Below are 1178 nucleotides of genomic sequence, written 5' to 3'. Positions count from 1 at the left end.
CTTTGATCCTCTGCAGTGTCAAGTCCTCCTCACTTTCAGCAAGCAAAGTTGTGTCATGTGCACAACAAAGGTTGTTGATGAGTCTTCCTCTGATCCTGATGCCACATTCTTCTTCATAGGGTCCAGTTTCTCAAATAATTTTCACAGCAAATAAATTGAATTGGTATGGAGAAGGAATCCAATACTGATGCACCTTTCCTGACTTTAGTCCATGTAAGATCCCCTTGTTCTGTTCAGAAAACAGCTTTTTAGTCTAGATTTAGGTTTCACACAAACACAATTATGTATTTGAGGATTCTCATTCTTCTCAGTGTTAACCATGTTGTTGTTGTTGTTAAGTGCCATCGAATCGCAGGTGACTATGAATGAGAGCCCTTAGTGTTTGGGTGTCTGTCATCCTCTCTCCAGGTTCATAGGGTTTCCGGAGGCAAGTTATTACAGAAGTGGATGCCACTCCTCCTTCCAAGCTTGTTTTTATCGGGGAGCTCCACCCCACTCTCTGTCTGCATTGGGTAACCAGCCATTAACACATGTGACACATCAGTTTGTTATAATCCACACAGGAAAATGCCTTTGCATAGTCAATAAGACACAAATACATTCTTCTAGTACTCTCTACTTTCAGCCAGGATCTATTTGACTTCAGGAATGATATCCTTGGTGCCTTTTGTAAACCTAGCTTGAACTTCTGGAAGTTCTCTGTCAATATACTATTTTAGCCATTTTTTTAATGATCGTTAGCAATATTATATATATATTTGTTGTGTTGTTATGTGCTATTGAGTCGCTTGCGACTCATAGTGACCCTATGTACAAGAGCCTTAAATGCTGCTCTATCCTGTGCCAACCTCACCGTCTCAAACATACTCATTCCCACCACTCCACTCACAGAATTGATCCATCTCATCGAGGGAATTCCTCTCCTGCTCTGTCCCTCCACTCTCCCAAACATGAAGTCTTTCTCCAAAGAACAATCCCTCCTTGCAACATGCCCAAAGTATGTCAGATGGAGCTTCAGAATCCTTGATTCCAAGGAGCACTCTGGCTTCACCCTCTTCAGGACAAACTTGTTTGTTCTCCTAGCATTCCATGGTATATTCAACACTTTTCTCCAGCACCACAGCTCAAAGGCATCAATTCTCTTTCTATCATCCCTATTCACTGTCCAACTCTCCGCT

Source organism: Elephantulus edwardii, unplaced genomic scaffold (assembly GCF_000299155.1).
Source record: "Elephantulus edwardii isolate Elephantulus edwardi_28Jun2011 unplaced genomic scaffold, EleEdw1.0 scaffold00038, whole genome shotgun sequence".
Classification (NCBI taxonomy): domain Eukaryota; kingdom Metazoa; phylum Chordata; class Mammalia; order Macroscelidea; family Macroscelididae; genus Elephantulus; species Elephantulus edwardii.
The sequence above is the reverse complement of the archived record's forward strand: the minus strand, read 5'-3'. Positions refer to the sequence as shown.